Source organism: Ptychodera flava, unplaced genomic scaffold (genome assembly GCF_041260155.1).
Source record: "Ptychodera flava strain L36383 unplaced genomic scaffold, AS_Pfla_20210202 Scaffold_74__1_contigs__length_588402_pilon, whole genome shotgun sequence".
NCBI lineage: Eukaryota > Metazoa > Hemichordata > Enteropneusta > Ptychoderidae > Ptychodera > Ptychodera flava.
Window position 1 is genome coordinate 53,741 of NW_027248396.1, and position 9,247 is coordinate 62,987.

Here is a 9,247-nt window from a genome sequence, read left to right on the forward strand (position 1 = left end):
AAAACAAATGTACTTGGGCTGAGGCCCAAGTACAATAAACTGGCTAACTTTGTGCTTTATAATTGTTTGACAGTGATATAAATGCTCTTGATCAGAAGTTTGTGTTTGAAAGGGCAGATGTTAACAACTAATATGTTCAATATGTTATATACCAAGTAAATTATTATTGATACGAAGTGTGCAACAAGCATGCAATGATGTAATCTTGGTGTACAGAGCAGAACTTTGTGGGCTTGCAAGGGCCGTTACTAAGCTTGTAATCTCCTTGAAGTCAACTTGACGATGCCTCCTAGAATAAGAACAGCTGCAACGAATATTTTGGTCTATTTCCTTCATTAATATATTTAAAAATATTCTAAATATTTATGATTACTGTGGCTTTGAGACACTTTGACACCTATCCAGATAACGCAACTTGATGATTGACTAGTTCATGTGACCGGATGCGTATGTCTGATTGGTAAAGATGACATTCGGTTTGTCGAAATTCCAACTTGATCACAGTTGTGAAGGAAAGTACTGTGTATGTCATTTTTATATCTCCCTGGTGATGGGCCATTGTAGGTATTTAATGAAAGTAAGTGCGGTAAATACAGATCATAACAATCAGTATGTTTGCAGTCTTCAGCAATTATTTGATCGATCCATCGGTGTTTTCGATGAGACACATAACTTCTAACCTTAAGACAGAAGTTGTACGGCTCCACGAATAAAAAACACACGCATACGATGACGCAACTGAGTGATACATTCCATGAAATTATATTTAATTATATATGTAGGCTCACGTGTTACCGGCACGATTTTGCTTGGGTGTCACGGGCAAACCCGGGAACTTCTCTGGTGTTATCTATGGTAAGCTTTTCACGGACAAAATGCCACTGCCAACTTTGGAAAAATTTGAATACATCGAATCAGATGTTATCGAGATATTCTATAGGAAAAACGATATCTTCGAAGCTGATCTAACGCTAGGATTTAAGATGGAGAGCAGCCAGACAACAAGACAACATTCGATTATGACGAGGAAGAAAAGAACTAAATGGAAAGAGTTACCTTCAACTAAGTTAAAACTAAGGTAAGTTTTAATTGAAGTATGCTTAAATAGTTTATGTTTATGCGGACTTGATATAAAAGCAGATTAAAATCACTACAGCCAAAATAAGTTGGACATATTGACTGTCTTGACAAAAAATAAAACCTTTATATTTCATGAGCTTTTCAGTGCAACTAAGAAAGCCAACGAGATATCGAAGGCTGTGATTCTATGAAACATCAACTAATCTCGGCGGTATAAGTTAATAAAAAAACGCAGACTGTGTCAATTATTTCAGTTTAATTTAAATAAGGCCGGGCCTTTACTAAACAGAGTCGTTCTACGGTCGAGACATTTGACTCTGAATGTATACAAAGACATAGTATATAGCTCTATTATTTGCCTCAGATTAGCTGGTTTTTTCTCCGTTATTTTCACAATTTGCTTCAATGCACATTGTACAAGATACACCCTCGAACAGCCACAGAGCAGGATATATATTTCCATATGGTTTGAAAGGACGCAAGGCATGTCAACAATAACAATTTTGCACTCTCCCCGCAGGTAGATAATGTTATCATCGCCAGCATTCCGAATTCCGGTTACTTCATTGTGAAGTCAAAGCAATATCAAGATCAATTACAATTGATGAAAGGGGTTGTGAATATACATGTGCCCTGGACAGACTTTTAAGAATAAGTGTGCCACCAAAGGCAGTGCTCAAAGCAATAACGTATAACATAACTGTAAGTCTTTTATTTGTTTAAGGATATTGCGAAAAATAACATTTTGTTTTTATCGTCCAAATTCATTTTATTTTAGCCATTTAACTTCTAACAAGCATTCAAAATAAATATTGATTGTCTTAAGTTATTCAAGAAACATGACTGTCGACATTTCGGGAATGATGTATAACAATACAAATTTACTGATATAAGAGATATATGTGTCCTATTTTCCAGATTGTGTACCCTCACCCGGCTATACTAGTACGAGAGGCTCTCCGCCATCTTGGCCAAGATGGCAAACAAGCGCTCACTCCAACCATACACTTACGAGAGAAACATGGAAGAAAATTGCACTTCCGAAAGAATGTAACAATAACATTGCCTGTGATAAATCAACTCGACAAAAATGACCAACAATTTAAAACCCTTCTATTTGAAGATCTTCTCAACAGCAACTCGTGGCGTGAGATCACCGATGATGTCCAACTATATCCTCACAGAGAATCTGTTTCCTTTAAAACCGATCACTTCTCTGGGTAAGTATTCTTTTCAGTCTGGGCATGTAAAAATATTAAAGCTTCAAGCAGCATTGGCGGGGCCCAAGCGGTAGCATTGTTTCAAGTTCTTGCACAGATGATATTATGTGCAAAATTTGAGCTTGGAAAAGTCTCTTGTATCTTTTACCAAATACAAGGATTTTGAACATCTCATAGTTACTTTAGATGTCATTGGTAAGCATATCTTTTAGGCGAAATCAAATATGGCGGCCAAACTACTTGACCGATAGAAATGATTTTTGCAAACTGTGAAGAGATCACTCTAAGAATAAAATGAGTAAAATTTCAGCTCAATAGGTATTTTAATTCTGAAGAACAAGATTTTTAAGACATAATTGGTATTTTTCGAAAATCCAAATGGCGCCAAAGTCACGTGACCGCTCGGAATGTCTTCTAAAAACTTGAAAGAGATCATTCTTTGGATGATATGAGTAAAGTTTTACTTCAATCTGTGTTTTAGTTCTGGAGAAGATTTTTAAGGATTAAATCGGAATTTTTCAAAAACCAATATGGCGGCCATATCACGTTACCGATCCAAATGTCGTTTTCCAAAAATTGAAAGAGATCACTCTAAGGATGACATGAGTAAAATTTCAGCTCAATCGGTGTGTTGGTTCTGGAGAGGAGGATTTTTGAAGATTAAATTGGTATTTTTCGAAAATTCAATATGGCGGCCACGTCAAAATTTCCTTGCAAACTTTAAAGAGATCACACTGGGGATGACATGAGTAAATTTTCAGCTCAATCAATGTGTTGGTTCTGAAGAAGACATTTAAAGATTAAATTGGTATTGTTAGAAAATTCGATATGGCGGCCAAAGTCACGTGACCGCTCGCGATTTTATTTGCAAATTCTGAAGACCTTAGGTCATATTTGCTATATGAAAAAAATCAAATTGACCAGACCCCTGGATCACCTGAAGAAGCCGTTTTTTTATGTTTTTGGAAAATCCAATATGGCCGCCAGGTCAAGTGACCAATCGAAATTAGTATACCAAAGTGCACGAGATCTCACAGGCACCTATTAGCCCTGCAAGTTTGTGGTAAGCGGTGTTTGAGTTCCAGGTCGACAAAAAAGAGCAGAAGAACCAGAAGAAGAAAGTTGAACTCTTGTAAAACAATAGGGGCCCAGCCCATAGGCTTTTTGCTATATAATTTCACTATGTCTTACATTTACGTAATCATATTATCACTTCTTGATTTCGAGGTGTTTGTTGCTTATATCGATCATAAAGCTATAGTGCTAAATATTTGGGGTTGCATATTTTGAGAACAACACTTATTGTCCTCAACATTTTGCGAAAGACAGAGTTCATATAGAAGACATATAGCGAATAGGAAACAGTTTCATCTTGGAAATGGACTAACTTTAATCATTGAAAACCACACTTCGAAAGGAACGAACAACTTTCTATTTTGCATCATAACTCATACGTCCTGCTCACTGTACATGCAGTCAAAAGATAATATCTTCCTTATAGTTTATTGATCTATATCGAAAATAATGAACTTACACAAAAAAAGAAATAATAATGGGAATTCAATCAAACTGAGTTGATATAAACAACATACTGTACACACATGAGTTAAAAAGTACATCAGCAACTTCTAACTAGTAACTTTGTAGCTTCAAACGAAATATCATCTAACAAAAATAACGGAACTTTCCAATGCAATAATGTACTGACACTTTACCCAAAAAGTATCAAAATGTACCAATATTAATGTCTTTCTTGCACTCTTTATTTTTTTTTATTTTTTTTGCGTCATCAACATCAGAAGTGACATTAAAACCATAATAAGACAGAACCCCATAACAACGGAGATCACTCTGTGGCGATCCGAAGGGTTTTCCCGGGGGATACGGGGTATTCAGCCGCTAGTAATTTTCCGAGCGAAGCAGAATAGCAAGATTGCATATCGATTCTATATAATGCGTATAATGCACATTGATATGCTGTGGACGACCTTTTCGTCTGGTGTGAGCTCACTGATTGACTAAGATAAACGTTCTACTATTGATATGCAACTATTTTGATGCAGAGCTCATTCTGTCAGTGTCACTTGATTTCCATCTCGACTGAGACAACAAACAAAAACAGACACAAACAAACCTAATTCAGGACTTAACTCAGAAATGTTTTTGAAAACATGTTAACAAAATTGATATTTGGAGTATCAAGTTCAACTGAAGATCAACTGAAATAAAAAAAGTTGAAGACTGAAACTTCGGTGTTTGAAGGACTGTGATACACGAACATGTGGCGAAGAAAGTGTAAGAAAGAAGTGGTGAAGCGTTGATTCCTGCGGCCGCGAGGTTGAATGTGAAACTTAATACTCCTTGTGATTTGATTATTGGACAATATCCAATTGCAAGGATTGCGAAGTACTCATCATCGTGGTTTTCAAGAGCCATTTTATCGCTTGTGTTGCTGGCTATAGCGACAGAAATTTGTCTTTGCCTTGGCCGACAATGTTACTACACTATCGCTTGTCGATGTGATCAGTCGCGGGGTGAATTATTTATACATACTCAATATGTTACACTTTTGCAGTTGTTGACTTCCGTGGGCGACTGATCTATGGTATATGGATAGCAAATCATGCCTCTTTATATAGTACCCCGCAAGTATTTTGAATCCATATGATCATCAATGATATATATATATATATATATATATATATATATATATATATATATATATATATATATATAATATATATATATATATACTATTTATTTATATAAATATATATATATATATATAAGCTATTTATTTATGTATGTATTTATTAACATTTTGTGTCTTTGCTTTGCAAGAATTTGAAGGAAAAAACAATCATGTCTTATATACTGACGTTATTCTTAATTATGCTGGTATCTTATTTTACTTTACAATAAGAGGTGATGACCTCCGGCGACAAAGAACAAATTTCCTTTATTTGAGCCTCGAACAGGTAACCAGTAAACTAACATATAGCCAAACCCTGACACTCTGATTCGATTACCATCAGGTGCAGCCAACGAACAATGCACTTTTAAAAAGGTCCTTACAATGATAAGATATATTGTGCATGACAAATAATGTGAACTGACTAATTTTAAGTCAAGAGGGTAATTAATTAGCTGTCATAATTTGCCCTCCCACAGAAAATTTTTCGACTTACCCTCCCACACTCAAACTTCATTTTTACCCACTCCCCACTTATTTTGCCTGTTTCCCCTCCCCACTGTGAATTTTGAAGCTCCCTCGCCTGTGGCGAAAAAAAACTTGCAAATTTCCCCTGCCCTGGAAACAATACCCCTCAAAACGTTTTTCGCCAAGCCCTGTCCCCAGGACAATCGACCGATATCCGCCTGCCCTACAAAAAAAAACTAAAATTTGCTCCCCTACCACCAAAAAACATGTCCCCTGCCCTAGCAAAATTAAAATTTCCCCTGCCCTCAAAAATTGCTCCTGGAATAGCTTTTTCGATGAATAGCTCCGTTGGCTGCACCTGTACCATGTCCTTAAATCGATGAATACAAACGACTCTCTCTCTCTCTCTCTCTCTCTCTCTCTCTCTCTCTCTCTCTCTCTCTCTCTCTCTCTCTCTCTCTCTCTCTCTCTCTCTCTCTCTCTCTCTCTCTCTCAACGTAGATTCACATCTTTAATACTCATAATTGCAAGCACGAGCCTTGAAAATGATCTCGCAAAAGAACCAACATTTGAAGCTATGAGGTTTGTGGCGGGTAGAACATGAACATGGATCAAAAGATACTCTACAAGATGGTCAGAAAGTTTTTACAGGTAAATGTAATGTTAACAGTATTTACAATTTTTGAGCCTTCGGATGTTCAATTTTTTGTTAACATCAACACAATTGGTTCTAAATTTGGAAAATTGGATAAGAGTAATTCTTTGGAAATTATAACGAAATCTATTTTTTTAAAGCTAAAATTGTACAATTTGATAGAAAAGAGTAAAATTGGATATGATGTTCTCACCGAACAAAACAACAAAAACATCGATTATTGCATGATTCTTTTGTCGGATTCAGTTTTATGAAAAGAACTTTATTTCGTGTAAGTGTTACAAAGAAACGTCACAAAATGTATAAAAAATCTGTGATTAAAGGCATTCGAGTCAGGGCACTTATTCATTGCCCCCGACCTTAAATCGTAAGTTCATGACTTTATAAATACAAGATTTGCCCCTGACCTTTCGTAAGTTCTGGACTTTATAAATACTAGATTGAGTCAGTCAGGGCATATTTTAGATGACCCTTGTTGATTCGATTGTAAATCGATCGAAAAACTTGATTTGGAGGACGCAAAGTGACAATCTGAGATTAGTTCTAAGATTTTAGTAATGAAGTCACTACTGACGATTTAACATATTTTCATTTAACAAATATTGTTCATATGTTTTACACAATATTGCATTAGATACTATCATGCACTGATTCTTACTCATAGCACTTCAACAGCATCGTAAACTTTGAATAAAATTTAAGGATCGAAAGCAAAAATGGCGTGATCATAAATAAATTCTAAAATTAAATTGAAATTGTGCTAATCCAATCTTCTCAAATTAGTTCCAATCATGTTCATCAAACAATGCTCTCTCTCTCTCTCTCTCTCTCTCTCTCTCTCTCTCTCTCTCTCTCTCTCTCTCTCTCTCTCTCTCTCTCTCTCTCTCCGTAGTTTCACATCTTTAATCCTAAAAATTGCAAGCGAGAGCCTTGGACAAGTACAGATTGTCGACGCTATTGACGATGTAGGACTTACAACAACATTGTCTGGAAGATACTTTTCCAGAGGGTAAGAAAGCTTTTACAGGTTAATGTAATGTTAAGAGTATCTACATGCTTTTCAATTTCGGATATTCAGCTTTTCGTTAACATCTAACAAATCTCTGTCTATCTGTCTCTTTCTGTCTGTTTGTCTGTCTGTCTGTTCTGTCTGTCTGTCTGTCTGTCTGTCTGTCTGTCTGTCTCTCTCTCTCTCTCTCTCTCTCTCTCTCTCTCTCTCTCTCTCTCTCTCTCTCTCTCTCTCTCTCTCTCTCTCTCTCTCTCATTCTTTGAACTGAAAGCAAGGGCTTTAAATGTGATCGCGATAAAGAATTGGTAGTGGAAGCTATTAGCTATTTGGTGGAGAGAACATGGAGCGGAAGATACTTAGCCAGATTAATCCTATTACAAAGCGTTCAGAATAGAGAGAGGTTACTTGTAGACTGCGTTGAAAGTGAGAATGTTGAGGCCAGAATAACTTCTTGGGCGAAGTATGGATACATGCAATCTGATTATGATACAATACCATTTACAAGTGATATAGACATAATACACAGACAGAGAATCAATATCAATGTCAGTGATGACTTTGAGTTTTACAGCACATTTGAATGCGACCATATCACATGCAATTATAAACAGCGGAACTATTGCACGTTAAGCGTAAAACGTCATCCAGATGTACCAGAAAAACATTTAAATAGAGGATCAGTAATATTTAGTTACAATGAGGTCGAGGAGAAGACACTACACTTCGTTGTAGAACAGGTGAGTATTTGTAAGAAACATGTGAAAATCACTACTTTCTTCGTACTTTGACATAAGCATTCTTTCGGCTTTTTAATTCATTTGCGTGTCCTAGGGTTAGCTATTTCCCTTTCCGCTGCTTTAAAAATGCATGATAAACATAGCAAGAAAATGTGTCAAAATTTTACTGGTTATTGTCAATTGCCACTAATAACACATTGAAACATGGAAATTGTTCTTTTTTTTCTACTGCAATACGCATATTTGTGTACTTACAGAAGAAGGGACGCTTTACTGATTCAAAGATGAAAGGCAAAGAGCAAAAGATAACAGAGGCTATTGTTCAAGGTATACCATATTCTCTGTTTGATCAAACATTGAATGTTCGCCAAGATTATTGATCAGTTTGTTCGTTGTCTTTAGCAGTTTTAAGAACGAAGGTGAAATGCAATGGTAAACCCCATACCCTATTAGACCAGCAAACCAAAATATGAACTCAGTTACACCATGCGCTGGCAAATGTTTACACATCTGGTGACTCTGCGGTTGTACTTCACTGACAGTTGATAGTTGGGAGGCTCTTTATGCTATACAATAGCGATTTTCAACAATCAAAATTCCACTTATCCCCAGTATACCAAGCAGTCGATTTTGATAAACAGATCACCAAGGTCGCCTTGTTATTTACATTTAATTTTTGAGCCAAAAGAATTTTAATGCACGTGCGTTTTTTTGAGTAAGACAAACATATGCATGACTTTCTTTGTAAAACTTAAATTTTGAACTTTTCATCGACCAAGCTGATAAAAAGTGTACGACACAGGTGACCTCTTCGGAGTTGAAATATATGTCAGTGAGCCACTACCTAAAAAACGTCTTTACGCTGTATACAATAGTATTAAAACCAATGCAATTATTTCAATTTCGACCTAACTTGGAGTGTATACGAAAACAAAGCGCAATTTCCCACCTGAAAGTGATTATTATAATTATGTATGACAAAAGACGTAAAGTCATGTTAAAGGTATGATCATGCTGTTAAGAATGTTAAAAATTAGATCATTAAACTTTGACCATTATAAGTATATTTGACTTTGGATTTAGCGAATACTGCATGTCACAAACTTTCTATTCTGTTTTTCCTCAGTTCGGGTGGCCAGTCTGGAAATTTGCCCTCCATTCACCTTATTTCAACCTGTTTGAGGACTGACCACGAGGATAAATCATACATCATTGACATCATACCAGGAGTAAAGGATATGGTAAGATTTCATTGTACACGTAGCATCTAACCCCTACAGTTCCCGTTTGAATAAGAGTACAGCAAAATTTTACAATACTTTATTTAATCATCCTTCACCTTCGTCTTTTCCTATTCACTCTGTTGTCATCCAATTACCTTCCTGT

General features: G+C 36.0%; 1 long non-coding RNA gene across 1 annotated transcript; it reads left to right on the forward strand.

Moving 5' to 3' along the window:
* Positions 1–1,647: 1,647 nt before the first annotated feature.
* LOC139128859 (uncharacterized) lies at positions 1,648–6,063 on the forward strand. The gene is made up of 3 exons (XR_011551431.1): positions 1,648–1,782; positions 1,999–2,300; positions 5,962–6,063. It is a non-coding gene; the product is annotated as an uncharacterized lncRNA (long non-coding RNA).
* The last annotated feature ends 3,184 nt before the right edge of the window (positions 6,064–9,247 follow it).